Source organism: Sorex araneus, chromosome 6 (genome assembly GCF_027595985.1).
Source record: "Sorex araneus isolate mSorAra2 chromosome 6, mSorAra2.pri, whole genome shotgun sequence".
Classification (NCBI taxonomy): domain Eukaryota; kingdom Metazoa; phylum Chordata; class Mammalia; order Eulipotyphla; family Soricidae; genus Sorex; species Sorex araneus.
The window spans coordinates 156,800,412-156,822,791 of NC_073307.1; positions in this window are offsets into that span (position 1 = coordinate 156,800,412).

Consider the following 22,380-nt stretch of genomic DNA (forward strand, 5'->3'; position numbering starts at 1 on the left):
CCCAGTCTTGGATGAAATTTGAATTTATCATTTGATAATTTTTCTGACAATCACAAATTATCCTCCTATTTTAGTCCAGATAAACAAATTCGGGTTAGAATTATCATTAATTAATTGTGGGTGCTGTGGGCAGTGGGCTGGAGCATAGCACAACAGGTAGGGGGTTTTCCTTGCATGCAGCCGACCCGGGTTCGATTCCTCCATCCCTCTCGGAGTGCCGGGCAATCAACCAAGAGTATCTTGCCCGCATTGCAGAGCCTTCAAACTACCCATGGCATATTTGATATGCCATAAAGAGAAACAAGAAATCTCTATGGAGACAGTATTAGTGCCTGCTCGAGTAAATCAATGAACAATAGGTCAACGGTGCTATATATTGCTATAGATGTGTTGATCTATTGAGCTATAAAATAAAAAATCAACTGTTTACTCTTATCAATTCTTCCAAGAAAGATCCTGGCAAGGTACCCACGGCATATTCAATATCCCATAAACAGTAACAACAAGTATCGTGATGGAGTTGTTACGGGTGCCCACTGGAGCAAATTGATGAACAATGGGATGACAGTGATACAGTGATTAACGGCAGTAGTAGTGTTGCTTCAGAGAAATAAGTGGCTGGAGAGAGATTCAAATTTTCTAATTTTTATGAAGTAGTTACGAAATATATAATGCACATCTGTGTTCTGTTGACAGGAGCTGTAATTTATACTCTTTTTTAATAAATTTATTTATTTTTAATTAATGAATCACCATGAGGGTACAGTTACTGATTTATACACATCTGTGCTTATGCTTCCCCCATACAAAGTTCGGGAACCCATCCCTTCACCAGTGCCCATACTCCACCACCAGTAAACCCAGCATCCCTCCCATCCTCCCCAATCCCATCTCCCCCCACCCCACCCTGTCACTGTGGCAGGGCATTCCCTTCTGTTCTCTCCCTCTAATTAGCTATTGTGGTTTGCAATAAAGGTGTTGAGTGGCCACTGTGCTCAGTCTCTAGCCCTCATTCAGCCTGCAACTCCCTTCTCCCACATGGCCTTCGACTACATTATAGTTGGTGATCCCTTCTCTGAGTTGCCCTTTCCCCAGAATGTGAGGCCAGCCTCCTAGCCATGGAGTCAACTTCCTGGTAGTTGTTTCTACAATTCTTGGGTGTTAGTCTCCCACTCTGTTATTCTATATGTCATAGATGAGTGCAATCTTTCTATGTCTGTCTCTCTCTTTCTGACTCATTTCACTTAGCATGAAACTTTTCATGCCGATCCACTTAAATAAAAAATTTGTGACCTCCTTTTTTCTAACAGCTGCATAGTATTACATTGTATAGATGTACCAAAGTTTCCTCAACCAGTCATCTGTTCTAGGGCATTCGGGTTTTTTCCAGATTCTGGCTATTGTAAACAGTGCTGCGATGAACATACATGTGCATATGCCATTTCGATTATACTTTTTTGCCTCTCTGGGATATATTCCCAGCAGTGGTATTGCTGGGTCAAATGGGAGCTCAATTTCTAATTTTTTGAGAATCGTCCATATTGTTTTCCAGAAGGGCTGAACCAGTCGGCATTCCCACCAGCAGTGTAGAAGGGTCCCTTTCTCCCCACATCCTCTCCAACAGCGGTTGCTTTTGTTCTTTTGGATGTGCGCTAGTCTCTGTGGTGTGAGGTGGTAACTTGTGGTTGTTTTGATCTGCATCTCTCTGATGATTAGTGATGTAGAGCACTTTTTCATGTGCCTTTTGGCCATTCGTATTTCTTCTTTGGTAAAGTTTCTGTTCATTTCTTCGCCCCATTTTTTGATGGGGTTGGATGTTTTCTTCTTGTAGAGTTCAACCAGTGCTTTATATACCATTCATATCAACCCCTTATCTGATGGGTATTGTGTAAATATCCTTTCCCATTCTGTGGATAGTCTTCGGATTCTGGTCACTGTATCTTTTGCGGTGCAGAAGCTTTTTAGTTTAATGTAGTCCCATTTGTTGATCTCTGTTTTTACTAGATTGCTTAGTTCTGTGTCACCTTTGAAGATACCTTTATGTTCAATATCGTGGAGGGTTTTGCCGACCTTGTCTTCAATGTACCTTATGGTTTGTGGTCTAATGTTGAGGTCTTTAATCCATTTTGATCTGACTTTTGTGCATGGTGTCAGGTCAAGGTCTACGCCCATTTTTTTGCATGTGGTTGTCCAGTTGTGCCAGCACCATTTGTTAAAGAGGCTTTCCTTGCTCCACTTCACATCTCTTGCTCCCTTATCAAAGATTAGATGATCATACATTTGGGGTTGTGTGTAGGGATATTCCACCCTGTTCCATTGGTCTACGGCTCTGCCTTTGTTCCAGTACCATGCTGTTTTAATTGTTACTGCTTTGTAGTAAAGATTGAGGTTGGGGAGGGTGATGCCTCCCATCGTCTTTTTCCCAAGAAATGTTTTAGCTGTCCTTGGACGTTTGTTGTTCCATATGAATTTTAAGATTGCTTGATCCATTTCTTTGAAGAATGTCATGGGTATACTTATAGGGATCGCGTTGAATCTGTATAATGCTTTGGGGAGTATTGCCATTTTGACAACATTGATTCTCCCTATCCACGAGCAGGGCATATGTTTCCATTTCCTCATGTCCTCTTTGATTTCATGGAGTAGCGTTTTGCAGTTTTCTTTGTAGAGGTCTTTTACTTCCTTGGTTAAGCTGATTCCGAGGTACTTGATTTTCTGGGGCACGATTGTGAATGGGATTGCTTTTTTGTCCCTTTCCTCTGCCTCATTGTTTGCATATATGAAGGCCATGGATTTTTGGGTATTGATTTTGTAGCCTGCAACTTTACTGTATAAGTCTATTGTTTCTAAGAGTTTCTTAGTAGAGGTTTTAGGCTTCTCTAGATATAGTATCATATCGTCTGCAAATAGTGAGAGTTTGATTTCTTCCTTTCCTATCTGGATGCCCTTAATCTCTTTTTCTTGTCTAATAGCTGTCGCAAGTACTTCCAGTACTATATTGAAGAGGAGTGGTGAGAGTGGGCATCCTTGTCTTGTGCCTGATCTCAGAGGAAAGGCCCTTAGTTTTCCCCCGTTGAGGATAATGCTTGCCGTAGGCTTATGATAGATGGCTTCGACTATCTTGAGGAAAGTTCCTCCAAACCCCATTTTGGCGAGGGTTTTCATCATGAAAGGATGTTGGATCTTGTCAAATGCTTTCTCTGCATCTATTGATATGATCATATGGTTTTTATCTTTACTTTTTTTGATATGCTGGATTATGTTGATTTATTTCTGAATGTTAAACCATCCCTGCATCCCCGGGATGAATCCCACTTGTTCGTGATGTATGATCTTTTTGATGAGTTGTTGGATCCTATTTGCTAGTATTTTGTTGAGGATTTTCGCATCGGTGTTCATCAGGGAAATTGGTCTGTAATTTTCTTTCTTAGTGGTGTCTTTGTTTGCTTTTGGTATTAGGGAGATATGTGCTTCATAGAAACTGTTTGGGATAGTTCCTGTTTTTTCAATTTCCTGGAAACGTTTGAGGAAAATAGGCAATAGGTCTTCTTTAAATGTTTGGAAGAATTCGCTAGTGAAACCATCTGGGCCTGGGCTTTTGTTTTTAGGGAGGGTTTTGATCACAGTTTCAATTTCCTTAACATTGATGGGTCTATTCAGGTATTCCAAGTCTTCTTTGTTCAGTCTTGGGAGATTGTAGGAATCGAGGAATCCATCCATTTCTTTTAGGTTCTCCTGTATTGTGGCATATAGACTTTCGAAGTAGTCTCTAATGATCCTTTGAATCTCACTGGTTTCTGTTATGATGTCCCCCTTTTCATTTCTGATTCGATTTATTAGGGTTCTTTCTCTTTCTTTCTTTGTGAGTCTTGCTAGCGGTTTATCAATCTTGTTTATTTTCTCGAAGAACTAGCTCTTTGTTTCATTGATCTTTCGGATTGTCTTTTTGGTTTCCATGTCATTAATTTCTGCTCTAATTTTTATTATTTCTTTCAATCGATCTGGTTTGGGTTCCTTTTTCTGGTCCTTTTCTAAGGTCTTGAGTCGTGAAGTCAGGCTGTCTATGTGGGCCCTTTCTTCCTTCCTGAGGAATGCTTGGAGAGTTATAAATTTTCCCCTTAACACGGCTTTAGCTGCGTCCCATAGGATTTGGCAGCTCGTGTCTTCATTCTCATTTGTTTCTAAGTATCTTTTGATTTCTTCCTTGATTTCCTTCCTGACCCACTCATTGTTCAACATTGAATTGTTTAATTTCCAGGTGTTTGATTTGATTTTCCGTATTTGTGAGTGGTTAGCTTCTATCTTCAGCGCATCGTGGTCCGAAAAGATGGTTGATACAATTTCTATTTTTCCGATTCTATTGAGGTATGTTCTGGGGCCCGTACATGATCTATTATAGAAAATGTTCCGTGTGCACTGGAAAAGAATGTGTATTCTTTCTTTTTTGGGTGTAAGGCCCTGTATAGGTCTATTAGGCCTCTCTCTTCAATTTCTTCTTTCAGAGTAAGTGTTTCCTTGTTGAGTTTTGTTCTTGTCGATCTATCTAGAGGCGATAAGGCCATATTGAAGTCTCCGACTACTATTGTGCTGTTAGTGATGTCCTCTTTGAAGTCTGCTAGGAGTTGTTTTAAATATTTAGCTGGTCGCTCATTAGGTGCATATATGTTTAAGAGTGTGATTTCTTCCTGTTGTACATATCCCTTGATAAACAGAAAATGACCTTCGCTGTCTCTTTTAATCTTTTTCAACCTGAAATCTATGTTGTCGGATATTAGAATGGCCACTCCAGCTTTGTTATGGGGGTTGTTTGCTTGCAGGATTGTTTTCCAGCCTTTGACTTTGAGTCTATGTTTACTCTGTTTGTTCAGGTGTGTTTCTTGCAGGCAGCAGAATGATGGGTTTAATTTCTAGATCCATTTTGCCACTCTGTGTCTCTTTATGGGTGCATTTAGGCCGTTGACATTGAGAGAGATTATTGTGATAGGATTTTGTGTCATATTTCTGTGGTATTTGTTGTTTTTATGTGGCTCCACCTTGTCTTACAGTAGCCCCTTTAGACCTTCTTTCAAGTTTGGTTTTGAGTCTATGAAGGACCTGAGCTGTTGTTTATCCGAGAAGTAGTGTATGGTTTCTTTGAGTTTGAGTGTGAGTTTAGCCGGATAAAGTATTCTTGGTGAGGTATTCATTCTGTTGAGTCTTTTCACTATGTCCCACCATTGTCTTCGGGCTCGGAGGGTTTCCTCTGACAGATCGGCCGTAAATCTGAGGGGTGCTCCTTTGTATGTAATTTCCTTCTTTGACCTTGCTACTTGCAGAATTGTGTCTCTATCCATAGCATCCGTCATTCTGACTATGATATGCCTTGGAGTCTTTTTATTCGGGTCTCTTTTTGCTGGTACTCTTCGGACTCCTTGTATCTGGATGCCTGCCTTCTCCAGCTCTGGGAATTTCTTAGCAATGATGTCTTTGACTGTGTTTTTTTCATTGGGTTACTTCTCTGTGGTTCTGGTACTCCAATGATTCTTATGTTGTTTCTCTTGAAGTCATCCCCCAGGCTCTGATTCGCTCTATAGCCATTTTGAGGTCTTTGGCCATGATTTGTTGTTGTCTATAAGCTTTCTGCAGCTCATCTTCCAGGTCGCTGATTCTTTCTTCGGCTGTAGTCATTCTACTGTTGAGGGCATCTAGAGAGATTTTTAATTCGTCTACCGATTCCTTTATTTGTGTGACTACCGTTCGTAGGTTTGAGATTTCTGTTCTCATTTCTTCCTGTATTTTCTTGGTGGACCGTTCCAGTGCTTCATTCATCTCCTCCCTTAGTTTATTGGATGTCTGTTCCATAGTTGCTTGGAGTAGGTCGACTCTCCTACAGATCTCCTCTCTAAATTGTTTATCTGAGAGGTCGTAGATGTGAGTAGCCCCCATTGATGTTTCTGGAATTTTTTCTTCTCCCTCTCTTAGTGGGGGGGATTTTCGCTGCTTCTTCATATTGTTACGGAAGTATAGCGTTGGAGCTTTGTAGTTATTTATTCCTTTTTCTTCTTGTGGAACGAAGGTTTTCTGATCGTGCTAAACTTCCCTTATTAACTGACAGCTTTTATAGTGTCAGACTAAGCTAATGGCTATTTTGAGTGTTTGAGATCGCAAAAGTGAATTTTCAAAAAAATACAAGTACCGATTGAGCTTAGGTAACAAAGAATAACTGCGCCGCTCTGAGAGGAGGCCACGCCCACTTTTAGACCACGCCCACTAAGATACGGGACACGCCCCCAGTGTCTTCCTGTGAGGGCGGGGCGCAGTTAGGAGGCCAGGTGAGGAGCCGGGGTGCGGAGGACACGGGCTGGGGCGGCTGGAGGGTCTCGGGGAGTCCAGGCGGTGGGAAGCGGGGTCGGGAGGGCGTGGCCGAGGGTCTGGGATGGTACCTGCGAGGGCGGGCCGCAGTTAGGGGGCCAGGTGAGGAGCCGGGGCACGGAGGACACGGGCTGGGGCGGCTGGAGGGTCTCGGGGAGTCCAGGCGGCTAATTTATACTCCTGAATACAAAATTTTCCTGTATCTAGTCTTACAATTAAATTTTTATTAAGATATATTTTAAATAATTGTCTAAAATCTTATGAGGACCGAAACAAGCTTATGTATTCTCATCAGTAATAAGAATCCTATTAGTTTTAGGCAAGATTCCATTCTTTTTAAAAAAAAGTTATTGAATCACCATGAGATAGTTACAAGCTCTCATGTTTGCTTTTCAATCGCACAGTGATAAAACATCCATTGTCCACAGTACACATTCCCTACCACCAATATCCCCAGGATATAACCCCTTTCCCACCCACTCCAGCCTCCATGGCAGACAATATTCCCCATACTCTCTCGCTACTTTGGGGCATTATGGCTTGCAACACAGACACTGAGCTGTCATCATGTTTGGTCCATTATCTATTTTCAGCACACACCTCCATTCCCAACTTATTCCTCCAACCATCATTTTCTTAGAGATCTCTTTTCTATTCCATCTGCTTTCTCTCCTCCGCTCATGAATCAGACTTTCAGCTGTGGGGCCACTCTCCTGGTCCTTGTATCTACTGTCCGTGGGTGTCAGACTCATGTCATGTTATTGTTATACTCCACAAATGAGTGCAGTCCTTCTATGTCTGTCTCTCTATTTCTGCCTCATTTCACTTAGCATGATACTCTCCATGTCTATCCATTTATAAGCAAATTTCATGCCTTCATCTCTCCTAACAGCTACATAGTATTCCATTGTGTACATGTACCAAAGGTTTTTTAACCAGTCATCTGTTCTAGGGCAGTTGGGTTGTTTCCAGATTTTGGCTATTGTAAATAGTGCTACAATAAACATATATGTACAGATGTCATTTCTACTGTGATTTTTTGCATCCTTGGGCTATATTCCCAGAAGTGGTATTAAGGGGTCATAGGGAAACTCAATTTCTAGTTTTTTAAGGACTGTTCATATTGTTTTCTAGAAAGGCTGTACCCTTTCATTCCCACCAACACTGAAAGAGCGTCCCTTTTTCCCCACACCCATGCCAGCACTGTTTGCTTTTGCTCTTTTGAATGTGTGCCAGTCTCTCTGTTATGAGATGATATCTCATTGTTGTTTTGATTTGCATCTCCCTGATAACTAGCAATGTGGAGCATTTTTTCATGTGCCTTTTGGCCATTTGTATTTCTTTTTTGAGGAAACTACTGTTCATTTCTCCTCCCCATTTTTTGATGGGGTTGAAGGTTTCATTCTTGTGCAATTCTACTAGTGTCTTGTATATCCTGGATATTAATCCCTTCTCAGATGGGTATTGGGTAAATATTCTTTCCCATTCTGTGGGCTCTTTCTGTATTTTGGTCCCTGTTTCTTTTGAAGTGCAGAAGCTTCTTAGTTTGATGTAGTCCCATTTGTTTATGGTTGCTTCCACTTGCATGGTCAGTGCTGTTTCATCTGTAAAATGCTTTTAAATTCAATGTCATGGAGAGTTCAGCCTACATTTACTTCTCTGTACCTTATAGATTCATGTCTGATGTTGAGGTCTTTAATCCACCTTGATCTGATTTTTGTGACTGGCATTAGACAGAAGTCAGAGTTTGTAGGATGACATTACTTTGTTTCCCCCACACCCTTGCCTCAAGGTGCTCATCCTGGTTTTTCCTGGAGTTTATGCTTACCCCAGTCACACCCATCAAGTTGTTCCTGAGTCACACCCATCCCTTTGTTTAGCTGCAATCACTTCTCTATGCTCTATTTCCCAAAACAGTTAATCCATTTTCCCTAATCTGACTCTGCTAATTTGTAAAGTCAGACCTTCCTAGGACACTGAATATTATAATATTTCCTTTCTCCTCTCTTTATGCCTTTTGAATAATTTACTTTAAAGCAATGTCCATTTTGTATACTCACAAGTAGACAATATTATGCCTTTGTAACTTGGGACTTAATTGGCTTTGAATATTATTCATTCCCAGACATCTGCTTTCTCCACTTTAGCCTCAGTTGCCTCAATTCCTTGCACCCCAAAAGCAGTGTCCAGAGGACGATGGGATGGATCCAGGGCAAGCGGTGAGTTATGTGCTACCCTGGCATCTAGATGGCCCTGGCCAAATTGCCTAATGCTTAACTATAATTTACGAGCTTGATCATGGACAAATGTCATGGTCCAAACAGTGATAACTAGATTTGGACCCTGCTAGGGGTGAGGAATGATTAATCTGACCTGAGTGCTGTAGTCTGAGTCTGTGGCAAGATGTTGCCAGGAGAGCTGCCTTGCAAGCATCAGTGTATCTCTTGCTATGTCCATACAAAAATAACTAGTATTAAGATGTTAATGAGTGCTTAGACTGAGAAAAGTAGAAAAACACCTTAAGAGTCAGGAAGGACTTTAGAATGCCCTGCCCTCAGCAAGTGCTTTCTTATGTTGATTTTGCTACCTGGTTGTGTGTGGTCTAGGGGCAAGGGGAAGAGAGAAAAAGGGAGGAGAGAGACAAGAGGAGCCAGAGAGATGCTGCAGTAGATCCAGAGAGAGGACAGAGCTAGAAGTGCAGGAGATGGGAAAGATGGAAGATTGAATAAACAGTAACTAATGAGCAACCAGCTTGGTCCTGGTTCTTGCTTCACCTGTCCTTTGCCAATGGCTGTCCTGATCCAGCTCATACACAGTGGTTCCAGAGCACCGTATGCGGGATGTGAGACAGAGCCACCTGGAGACCCCGCGAATGCATACTCCCCTCAGCGTGCCTTAGTTTTTTACAAGAGTACATTTTTTTCCAGGTATCTATTCAGTTTTCCCAGCTCCTTTATCAAAGATTAAGTGGCCATATATTTGGGGGTCTGTGACAAGATATTCAACTCTGTCCCATTGGTCTGTAGGTCTATTTCTAGCCCAATGCCATGCTGTTTTAATTATTACTGCTTTATAGTATTGCTTGAAGTTGGGAAAGGTGATGCAACCCATCTTCTTTTTTCCCAAGGATTGGTTTAGCTGTTCCTGGGAGTTTATTGTTCCATATAAATTTCAGGAGTGTTTTGTCTATTTCTTTGAAAAATGTCATGGGTATCCCCATAGGAACGGCTGTAACTTTGTATATTTTGGCAGTATTGCCATTTTGATAATATTAATTCTCCCTTTCCATGAACAGGGGATGTGTCTCCATTTCCTAGTGTCCTCTTTTATTTCTTGAAGTAGGGATTTGTAATTTTGCTTGTATAGGACCTCACCTCTTTGGTTAAGCTGATTCCAAGATACTTCATATTCTGACGTACTATTGTGATTGGGCTTTTTTTTTTAAATGTTTCTTTCTTCTCTGTCATTTTTTGTATATAAGAAAGCCATGGATTTTCGGGTGTTGTAAAACGCTTTTTCTGCACTTATTGAAATGATCATTTGGTTTTTATTATTTCTTTTATTGATATGATGAATTATGTTGATTGACTTCTGAATGTTAAACCATCCTTGCATCCCAGGGATGAATCCTAGTTGGTCATGGTGTATGATCTTTTTGATGAGTGATTGCTAATATTTTATTTAGGATCTTTGCGTCTGTGTTCATTAAGGATATAGGTCTGTAATATTCGTTCTTTGTGTTATCTCTGTCTGCTTTTGGGATCAGGGTGATATTTGCTTCTTTAATATTGTTTGGAAGTGTTTTTGATAGTTCAATTTCCTGGAAAAGGTTAAAGAGGATTGGGAGTAAGTCCTCTTTCAAGGTTTGGAAGAATTCACTAGTGAATCCATCTGGGCTAGGACTTTTGTGCTTGGGGAGACTTTTTATTACCGTTTCGATGTCCTTGATGGTGATATTCTGTTCAGGTATACCAGGTCTTCTTGGTTGAGTCTTGGGAGGCTATAGGAGTCTAGGAATTTATCTATTTCCTCGAGGTTTTCGTGTTTTGAGGCATAAAAATTCTTAAAGTAATCTCTGAGGATCCTTTGAATTTCCATAGTCTGTGTTATAATGTCCCCATTTTCATTTCTAATTCTGTTTATTAGAGTTTTCTCTCTCCCTTTTTTGTGAGTCTTGCTAGAGGTTTATCAATCTTGTTAATTTTCTCAAAGAACTAGCTCTTGGTTTCATTGATCTTTCAAATTGTTTTTTTTGGTTTCCATCTCGTTATTTACTGCTCTGAGTTATATTATTTCCTTCCTCCTGTTCAGATTTAGCTTATTTGGTTGGTCATTCTTCAAGCTCTTAAGCTATGAGGTTAGGTTACTTATATGGGCTCACTCGTCCTTCCTGAGGAATGCTTGTAGAGCTATAAAGTTTTCTCTTAACATAGCTTTTGCTGTGTCCCATAACTTTTAATAACTCATGTCCTCTGTTTCATTCATTTTCAGGAATTTTTTGATTTCCTCTTTGATTTCCTTTCTAAATCATTCGTCATCCAATAGTGAGCTGTTTAATTCCAGGTGTTTGATTTTGTTGTTTGTTTGTGTGAGATTTATATAAATTTCAGTGAATCGTGCTCTGAGAAGGTCATTGATACAATCTCATTCTTTTTAATTTTATGGAGGTATTTTTAGTAGCTCAGCATGTACTCTATCTTGGAGAATGTTTCATGCACACTTAAGAAGAATGTGTATTCAGTTTTTTGAGGATTAAGTGTTCTATATAAATCTACAGATCCCTTTCTTTCATTTCTTCATCAGATGAAGTATGGCCTTGCTAAGCTTGAGTCTGTTTGATCTATCAAGAAGTGATAAAGTGATGATGATACTCCACTAGTATTATGTTGCTATCGATGTCTTTCCTCAAATCCATGAGTAGTTGTTTTAAGTAAAACTTAAAGATCTTTCTTCAGCATATAATCTCTATTATTATAAATATTATTATTATAAACATAATTATATGAAAATATTTTCCTTATGTCTTGGAAGGATCATGGAGCTGTAATAAGTGACGATGTCCAAACTTATTCACAAAATTAATTATTTCAGCAAAGCATTGAATTGTATTAATCAACTGTAATATCTCCATGGTAACGGCACCATGAAATACAAACCATTAGCAGAATAAATCAAACTTTTTGCATAATATACAAGTATCAAATATTGACCTCCTATTTTTGGACCAGTGGTTTTACTTTAAATTATCAATTCATGGAGAAATCACTTGTATCACTTCACTTGTCTTCCCGTTGATCTTCGATTTGTTGAGCGTGTGCCAGTAACGTCTCCATTTGTCCCTGTCGCGTGCTTGTGTAGCCCAATGATATCTGCTCGCTCCAGGAACAGGAAGAGCCACAAACCACTCATTCAGTGATTTGACGAAGATATTTTACCACCTAGTTGTTGGGCAGCCACAAGCTCTTTAGACCTTCTGTGGAATCCAGTCGGGAAAAATCATGTTTACATAAATTATAGAGATTTAGAGTAGGGGAAAACAAAAAGTACCTTTTTCAAACTTAAGGTATGACAAAAGTAAAAAGTGGTTACACGAAGGACAGAAAAAGGATAAAAAAGGGAGAAATGGACAAGGTTATCAATCTTAGAAAAGGAAGTCACTCTCCTAATAGCTGCATCATATTCCATTGTGTAGATGTACCAAAGTTATTTTAACCAGTCATCTGTTCTAGGGCACTTGGGTTGTTTCAGTAAAATTTTTTAGAAAAAGAAAGCCCCAAAATAGCCAAGAGCATCCTTGAATCTCTTTCCATTCACTTTATTTACTTTGCTTTTCAAATTTCACAGTAGAAGATCCATTGCTTTGCAGTCCAGGACCAGAGCTTTTGTTCAATGATTCTAAAGGTTTCTATCTCTGTACTCTACAAATATCTTGAAAATTCTGTTATAAGGTAGACAAATTAAATAATTAAGATTAAATATCTACTTGTGATGGTGTGGAAAACAATATTTATTCGTTTTTGAAAATGCATTGGTCTATGTTGGTCTTTTACTCATTCCTCTCAATCTTTTCTAGGGGGGAGGGAGATTAGGGGTCTTAGCCAGAAGAACTATGTTCAGTACTATGGTCAGATCTTATTCCAGACCATGTTACACCTAGAGGTGCTAGCAGTTATGTTAGAAGGATCACCAATCTTCTCATTAATATTTTCCAAAATTGACACTGAAGATAAAGGCCGTTTTGAAATTTTTTAGAACAGTTTTCACTATTCCTTCCTCCACCACACTTTTCATTCTGTAACCACTATATTAGTTTCTTAAACCTCAGAGAAGTGTAGCAACAACACAAGGAATTTGAATCAGAGATAATAAGTTAAAAAAAAAAAACAACAACAACTCAAGTGAATCTTCAGAATAGAAGCCTACGGATAGAGTTCAGCAGATGTCTCTAACAACCAACTGATTTTAAACAAATAGCAGTTGTGTCCTAGGATGGCAAAAAGTCATTAGAAGAAAATATTCTTGAAATCCAGGCAGACCCACATTGTGCATTAGAAACCTGAGTTCCATAAAATTTTCTGGGCTACAGTTGAGAACGGGAGTGATAGAAAAATTCCCATTTAACCAAGAGTGCTTCTTATGAGGAGTCATTTGACCTAGCAAAAGGTCTTGAAGATGTGGATAAATGTAGTTATGCAGAAAATCATTTGTGATTTTACAGATGACAACATGATTCTGTAACAGATATTTCAGGAGGTGCTCTTATACTGAGCGCTAAAGAAAGGACAAGTTACTCCGATTTCCCTAGCACCATTCGAGTCCTTTAAAACCTAGACCCAGTGCTTAACAGAAAAGAAAAAGTTGCTAGAATTGTCTCATTGTTTTCCCAGTGGAGAATGAGTAGAGTGCATAGCAATAGAGTTGTTGAAATATAAGAAAACGAGTCTTGAATCACTGAATATGTGAATTGTTAAAATCTCATGAGTACATTGCATGTATTATTTTCCTCTTGTACACAATAGTAGTCCAACTGACTAGACCATAATGTACTTATTTGTTTTGTTTTCTAAAATAAGTTTCCCAATTTTATTTTGTTTTTTGGATCACATCCGGCAATGCATAAGGGTTACTACTGGCCCTGTACTCAGGAATTACTCCTGGCGGTGATGGGGAGACCATATGGGATGCCAGGGATTGAATCCCGGTCGGCCGCATGCAAGGCAAACGCCCTACCTGCTGTGCTATTGCTCCGGCCCCAAGTTTCTAAATTTTCATGTAATATTTTAAATATATTTTTTCTAAACCATTCTGTTATTTGCATGTGATCAGCATTTTCTATGACTCTTCCCAGTGACTTTGAATTCTTGGTTTTCATAAGCATGTGCAGATGTCTACTATATATAATTTTGATAATTCGTGTAATCAACAAAATATTTGTCTATCAGCTTCTAGCAGGCAATATCATTTTAAGTGGCAAAGTTTTTGTTTGTTACACAATAGTTAGTTAGTATGCTATCATGGCGATGCTCATTTCCGTACGTGTGGTTCTTGGGTTGGCCATGTGCAAGATAAGCATCATACCTATGAACTATCTCTCTGGCCCTAATGTTTTAAAATAATAAACTTATTTTATTTTGTTTCTGGTTTGGCGTTCATGCTTGATGGTTCTCAGGAAAAAGCCACAATAAAAAAAAAATCATTGCTGAAAAGTTCCCAGAGCTGGAGAACGCAGACCTCCATAATCAAGGAGCCAGAAGGGTGCAGGCTAAAAGAGACCCTAACAGTAAAATTCCATGACATATCATAGTTAGGATGATGGAAATAACAGATTGAGGCAAATTATTGCAAGCAGAAAGGTTGAAGAAGAAAATCACATTCAATGGAGCACCCCTTAGGTTCACAGCAGACCTATCAGAGGAAACCCTCCAAGCCCGAAGGCAGAGGTGCGATATAGTGAAAAAACTCAGTAAAGTAAACGCTTCACCAAGAATACTTTATCAGGCCAAACTCTCATTCAAACTCTAAGGAACGATAAACTATTTTGCAGATAAACCGCAACTCAGGAACTTCAAGACTCAATACCAAACCTAAAGGAAGGAAGAAAGGGGCTACAGAAAGACAAGAAAAACCTCTACGAGCAAAACAAACTCTTACAGAAAAATGGCATAAAACCCCATGACAATAATCTCTCTCAATGTCAATGGTCTTAATTCACCAATTAAGAGACACAGACTGGCAAAATGGATTCAGAGACTGAACCACAAATTCTGCTGCCTGCAAGAAACACATCTGATCAAAGCCAAAGGATGGAAAACATCCAGCAAGCAAATACTCCCTCAAAAAAGCTGGGGTGGACAACATAGACTTCAGGTTGAGAAAGATTCAAAGGGATAGTGAAGGCCATTTTATTATTAATCACGGGATATGTACAGCAGGAAGAAATCACACTCCTAAAGGTGTACGCACCCAATGAGGGACCAGCAATATACCTAAAACAACTGCTAACAGACCTTAAGAAGGATATTGCGAGCAATACAATAGTAGTTGGAGACTTCAACACCACCCTATCACCTCTGGACAGATCAAGAAGATTAAAACTCACCAAAGAAATACTGGATTTGAAGGAAGAAATAGAAGAGAGAGGGCTAATAGATCTATACAGGAATTTACATCCCCAACCCCAGAAAAAGGAATACACATTCTTTTCCAGTGCACATGGAACATTTTCCAGAATAAACCATGCACTGGGCCACATAACATACCTCAACAGAATCAGCAAGTTAGACATTGTACCAGCTATCTTTTCAAACCATGATGCACTGAAGATAGAAGTTAATCATGTACAGATGCAGAAAACTAGATCAAGCACCTGGAAATCAAACAACTTGCTTTTGTACAATGAGTGAGTCAGGAAAGAAATCAAGGAAGAAATCAAAAGGTACCTGGAAACAAATGAGAATGAAGTCAATAGCTACCAGAACTTGTGGGATACAGCCAAAGCCATATTATCAGGAAAATATATAGCTCTGCAAGCATTTATCACGAAGGAAGAAGGGGCCCGCATAAATAACTTGCATTCACAGCTCAAGACCTTAGAAAAAGACCAAAAACCAGAGCCCAAATCAGGCAGAAGGAAAGAGATAATAAAACTTAGAGCAGAAATCAATGCTATTGAAACCCGAAAGACAATCAGAAAGATCAATGAATGCAAGAGCTGTTTCTTCGAGAAAATAAAAAGGATTGATAACCCTCTAGCAGGACTCAGAAAGAAAGAGAGAGAGCCCTTTATAGCTGAATCAGAAATGAAAAGGGGACATCACAACAGAAACCAAAGAAATTGAAATGATCATCAGAGACTACTTTGAAAATCTGTTTGCAACAAAACAAGAGAATCTAGAAGAAATGGATAAATGCCTGGATTCCTATAATCTCCCAAGGCTGAACCAAGAAGACCTGGAGGACCTGAATAGTCCTATTAATATCAAGGAAATTGAAACTGTAATCAAAAGTCTTCCCGAAAATAAAAGCCCAGGTCCAGATACATTCAGTAGCGAATTCCTCCAAACATTTAAAGAGGACCTATTGCCACTTCTTCTCAAGCTTTTCCAGGAAATTGAAGAAACAGAAACCTTCCCAAACAGTTTCTATGGAGCTCATAGCTCATAATATTTTTTTGCTTTTTGTTTACAAAAAGCAAACAAAGACACCACAAAAAAAGAAAACTACAGGCAATATCCCTAATGAACACAGATGCGTAGATTCTCAACAAAATATTAGCACATAGAATTCAAGAACTCATCAAAGATCATATACCACAACCAAGTGGGATTCATTCCAGAGAAGCAAAGATGGTTTAACATCCGGAAATCAATCAAGATAATCCATCATATCAACAAAAGAAAAGATAAAAATCATATAATGATATCAATAGATGCAGAGATAGTACTTGACAAGATCCAACACCTCTTTATGATGAAAACTCTTGCCAAAATGGGTATAGAGGGGACTATCCTCAATAGAGTTAAAGCCGTTTATCACAAGCCTACATCAAGTATCATCTTCAATGGGGAAAAACTAAGAGCCTTCTTTCTAAGAACAGGGAAGAGACAAGAATGCCCACTCTCTCCACATCTCTTCAATATAGTACTGGAAGTACTTGCAATAGAGATTAGGTAAGAAAAATATATTTAGGGCATTCAGGTAGGAAAGGAAGAAATCAAGCTCTCACTATTTTCAGATGATATGATACTATACTTAGCGAACCTCAAATCCTCTACCAGGAAACTCCTAGAAACAATAGACTCGTATAATAAAGTTGCAGGCTATAAAATCAATACCCAAAAGTTCATGGCTTTACTATATGCAAATAATGAGAGAGGAGATTCAATTCACAATTGTGCCTCAAATAGATCAAGTACCTCAGAATAAGCTTAACTAAGGAGGTAAAGGACTTGTATAATGACTAGTAGAAAATGCTACTTCAGGAAATAAAAGAGCACACGAGAAATGAAAAGATACCCCCTGCTCATGGATTGGAAGAACTAATATAGTCAAAAAGGCAATTTTCCCCAAAGCATTACACAAATTGAATGGATGCCTATTAAGTAATCCTTGTCATTCTTCAAAGAATTGGAGCAAGCACTCCTGAAATTCATATGAAACAATCAGCCTCCACGAATAGCTAAAACAAGTCTTAGGAAAAAGAAAATGGGAGGAATCAACCTCCCCAGCTTCAAACTCTACTACAAAGTGGTGATAATTAAAACAGCATGGTACTGGAACAATGGCAGAGCTGTAGCCCAATGGAATTGATTTGAATACTCTGAACAGAGTTGAATACACTTGAATACCCACCCCCCCAAATATATGATCATCAAATCTTTGATCAGGGAGCAAGAAATGTGAAATGGAGCAGGGAAATCATGTTTAACAAATTGTGCTGGCCAAACTGGACAGCTACATGCAAAGAAATGGGCTTAGATGTTCACCTGTCACCATGTACAAAATTCAGATCAAAATGGATTAAAGACCTCAACATCAGAGCAGAATCCCTAAAGTACATTGGAGTCAAGGCTGGCAAAACCCTCTATGACATTGAAACCAACGGTATATTCAAAAATGACATGCCACAGGCCAAACAAGTGAAAACAAAGATTAATAAATGGGACTATCTTAAACTAAGAAGCTTCTGCACCTCAAAAGAAACACTGACCAAAATACAAAGACAGTCTACAGAACGGGAAGGATAATTATCCAGTACCCATCCGATAAGCGATTGATATCAAGGATATACAGTGCACTGGTTGAACTCCACAAGGAGAAAACTGCTAACCCAATACAAAAAAATGGGGTGATGAAATGAACAGAAAGTTTCCCAAAAAAGAAATTTGAGTGGCTGCAAGACACATAAGAAATGCTCAACATCACTAATCATCAGGGAGATGCAGATCAAAAGAACAATGAGATATCATCTCACACCACTGAGACTTGCCCATATTCGAAAAAACAAAAGCAACCAGTGTTGGTGTGGATGTGGGGAGAAAGGGAGTCTTCTTCAATTCTGGTGAGAATGCTGACTGGTTCAGCCCTTTTGGAAATCAATATGGACGATTCTAATTCTAAAAAAATTAGAAATTGAGCTTCCATTTGACCCAGCAATACCACTCCTGGGAATATATCCCAGAAAGGCAAAAAGATATAATAGAAATGACATCTGCATTTCTATGTTTATTGCAGCACTGTTTACAATAGCCAGAATCTGGATAAAAACGGAGTGCCTGAAACAGATGACTGGTTAAAGAAACTTTGGTACATATACACAATGGGATACTATGCCACTGTTAGAAAAGATGAAGTCATGAAATTTGCATACCAATGAATCAACATTGAAAAGTATTATTTTGAATGAAATGAGTTGGATAGAAAGAGACAGAAATAGAAATATTGCACTCATATTTGTGACATAAAGTAGCACAGAGGTACGAGCTTGCAATGATGAAAATTCTGGCAGAAATTTCTCTGGATTTAGTTACTAAAATACTAAAATACAGAAATCTAAAACCGCTCGGCCACTATCGCAGCCGCACAACCTCATATATTTTCATTCTTAGCAATGGAAAACAAATTATCAAATGCTTTCTTTCAGCAGGTCCAACTTTGGGGGCAGAAACTCCAAACAATAATAATGAGGTTTTTTTGAACTATTGAATGCAATCAAAGTAAAGAGAAAGTAAAGTGAAACTTATCAGTTACATAGGCAGGGTTAGAGGCTGGGGGGTTGGGGTAGTGGGGGGAGATAAAAAAAGTAAAAAAAAAAGGTAACCGAATACTATTTAATATAGCATGGTATTGGAATAAAGACAGAACTGAAGATCAATGGAACAGATTTGAATAGCCTTACACCGATCCTCAAATATGTAATGACCTAATCTTTGATAAAAGAGTGAGCTATATGAAATGGAGCAAGGAAAGCCTCTGAAACAAGTGCTGCTGCATATTAAAAAAAAGATGAACTCAGACCACTATCTAATGCCATACACAAAAGTTAGATCAAAATGGATTAAAGACCTGAACATCAGACTTGAATTCATAAGGTACATGGAAAAAATACGCCCTCCATGACATTGAAGCTAAATGCAGCTTTTAAGATGAGACTCAGAAAGTGAAAACAGACATAAATAAATGGAACTACATTAAGCTAAGAATCTTCTGCACCTCAAAGGAAATAGTGATCAAAATAAATATTGGGCCCACTGAATGTGAAAAATTATTATACAATACCCAACAGATAAGGGATTAATATCCAAGAAATACAAGACATTACCAAACTGTACAAAAACAACCTCCAACTCCATCAAAAATGAGGAGGAAAAATGAATAGACTTCCTCAAAAAATAAATATAAATGGCCAAATGTCACATGAAAAAAATGCTCTACATCAGTAATCATCAGAAAGATGCAAATCAAAACAACAATGATATATCATCTCACACCACAGAGACTGGGCCTATGTGAAAAAGAATAAGAACTACCAGTGCTGCTACGGATGTTGGGAGAAAGGGACACTCATTCATTGGTTGGAAAACGGACTGGTACTGCCTTTTTGGAGAGGAAATATGGACATTCTTCAAAACAGGAGAAATTAAGCTCCCAGTTGACCCAGCAATGTGACTTCTGGAAATATGCTCTGGGGGCCCCAAAACACACAGTATAATTGCTGTTTGCACTTCTATATTCATTGGAGCACTTTTCACAATTGCCAGTCTCTGGAAACAAGCCAAGTGCCTGAGAACAGATGACTGGATAAAGAAACTATGCTCCATTTACACAATGGAATATTCCTAAGGTTTATAAATATAATACTTTGCTGTTAGTGGCAATAGTTATTAGGTAATATGAAGTAAAGAAATTTGTTTATAAGTGGTGGGCATATAAAGTATCATGCCAAGTAAAATGAGTTAGAAAGAGAGGAGCAAATAAAGAATGATTGAACTCATTTGTGATAAAAAAAAATAAAATAGTATGAGACTAATATTCAAGTCCAGGAAAAATGGTCCCAGGGAATTGGTCCACAGTTGGAAGCTTGCCACGAATGTGTGGGAGCAAAGGACAGTTAGGATAGAAAAGGGACCAGTGTGACAACAATTATTAGAAATGATCACTCTGGGCAAGACTGAGTGTTGAAAGTCACTATCACTGTCACTGTCATCCTGTTGCTCATCGATTTGTTCGAGCGGGCACCAGCAACATGTCTCATTGAGAGAATTATTGTTACCGTTTTGGGCATATCCAATACGCACGGGTAACTTGCGAGGCTCTACCATGCGCGCTCCATACTCATGGTATCTTGCCGGACTCTCCGAGAGGGGCGGAGGAATCAAACTCAGGTCGGCCGCGTGAAAGGCGAAAGCCCAACCGCTGTGCTGTGATAACCTTTCAGTATCTCCATTGCAAACCATAATGTCAAAATGTGAGAGATACTAAGAGAGGGAGGATATACAGAGAGAGAAAGTGTTTGCCATAGAGGCAGACAGAGGGGGAGGGAGGCGCATGGGGGGTACTGGGGACATTGGTGGTTGGAAATATGCACTGGTGAAAGGATGGGTGTTAGAGCATTCTATTACTGGAACCCAACCATGAACAACTTTGTAAGCTTGTATTTCACTAGGATTCAATAATAAAATAAAGTAAAATAAACTTAAGGCACTACAACAGGAGGAATGACCCATATAACTGATATGGGAGGAAGAGTAAAGTGGAGAGGCACTGGGGTCTTTGAGGGAAGGAGGTGAGTGCACTGGTGGTGGGTGTGCTGTTGGAATGATGTGTATGAGAAACAACCAATAATAGATATGATAAATCACAGAACCTCAATAAAAATTTTAAAACAAAAAAATGGAAATTCATGGGTTGAGACAATAGTATAGATGCAGGGTGCTTATCTTGCATGCGACTAGCTGGAGTTCAAGTCATAGCAGTTCATATGGTTCATATTCATACTCATAGCAGTTCATATCACCCCAAGACCTACAGGGAATGATCCCTGAGTGCAGAGCCATGAGTAATCCCTGACGAGAGCCCAGCAAAACAAAAAAAAATGAAATTAGCCAACACTGTTATTTTAGTATTTTATACAGCTTAATTATAGTATTGTTAAGGATGTGAAATTCTGATATGCAAGAAATATATGTAGTGCATATAAATGTGTACACGAGATAAGATAAAATGATTTTGTTTTCATCCAAAATTGCTATTGTTTTGTTTTTAGGTGAAATACTATAAGCTTAAAGGCACAACTGTATTCTTCAATAAATATGTAAACCATTTCCAACTTTATAGAACACCAATAAAGTTCTAGTGAACATCCACCAGAATCCTATTAACTCAAGGTACTTACTTACATCAATTTATCTGCTAGAAATGACCATTTTATTTAAAGATCTAGAATTTGTTGAGAATAGTATCTAAATGCACTGGTTCTCAAACTTATTTACCTACCATACCTTTTCCAGAAAAATAAGATTACTTTGCATCTCCAGTGCTCTACCTTCATTAAGAAAACACACAAAAATTACACCCTCCCCTCATTGGATCCTAGGCTACTACTACACCCCAACCATTGTGGCAACCCCCCCCAAGAAGAGAGAGAACTCTCTCCCAATTTAAAAAGCATTGGAAAAGTTTGTATTGCTTTGCTTTATTTCTCTTTTTATATTCCACATATGAGTAAAATCATAAGGTGTTTGTCTTTCTCTGTCTGATTTAATTGGCAGAGCATACGCACATTGAGATCTATCCAGGCTGGCACTAATGGCAAGGTGTTATCTTTATAAACAATAGGGTATCCCATTGGCTATTTATAATGCAGCGTATTCATCCAGTGATCTATTATCTATCAAACACTTAGTTTGTTTACATGACTTAGCTATTATAAATTGCACTGCACACAAAGAGGGGTATATGTCCTTTTAAATTAGATTTATATGCTTTGCATAATTTTTATAAGTGAAATGTCTGGGTATTATGCTCATTGTGCCTTTAGAGGTCTTTCCATACATTTTTCCATGATTGTTGACCAGCTTACATTCTCTCCAAGTTAATGAGCTCCTTTTCTTCCATATCTTCATCAACATTCATTATTGTCTTCTTCTGTTTGAATTGTATCAAAAAGGGTAAAATATTCTGAGCAAACTCAATAGTGAAGATTAAATATCCATATACTCAACTTGGGCAACTTTAAAAAATTCAGTTACGATATATAACAGCTATTTGAAAAACATAAATTCTATGGCCTGTATGCAAAAACCAAATAAAATAACTAACACAGTTTATCTGAAAACCAGTGACACATTTTATGACAAATTTTGTGACATTTTAAAACCATTTTATCTAGTGTTGTAATATTTAATTTACTATTCAAAATTAGTTACTTGACTTTTTCCCTTCTGAAGAAACCCGTGTTCTCTCTTGAGCATATATTTATCTTTCTCTTCCCTCACACTTCTCTAAATTTCTTTAAGTGAAATCTATTTT